Raw genomic sequence first — 364 nt, 5'->3', positions numbered from 1 at the left:
AAAGAATTTTACTCTATATTCTAAGAAAAATATTTTTCTCCAAAGTGATCAAGTGAATATCTGATGTACTGAAAAAAGAAGCACATTTAGGATTTTTATCATTTTTAACCAGAATGCATTGCATGACATTTTTGATGTGTGTCTTTAAGGCACTGTTGCCTGATTACCAATCATTAAATTTTTGTAAAGTATTTTACAAAGTGTTTTCTTCATCCCTGTAAAAGAACCACATTATTATGAAAATACCAAATGAAAGAGGATAAATATTATCCTTATATTCACATCTTTCTCTCACTCTCTTCTTTTAACAGTATAAGAGCCAAGGCAGGGATTTCCTATGCTCTTTCATTGTTTTGACACCTAC

Source organism: Penaeus monodon, chromosome 29, assembly GCF_015228065.2.
Source record: "Penaeus monodon isolate SGIC_2016 chromosome 29, NSTDA_Pmon_1, whole genome shotgun sequence".
Lineage (NCBI taxonomy): Eukaryota > Metazoa > Arthropoda > Malacostraca > Decapoda > Penaeidae > Penaeus > Penaeus monodon.
The sequence above is the reverse complement of the archived record's forward strand: the minus strand, read 5'-3'. Positions refer to the sequence as shown.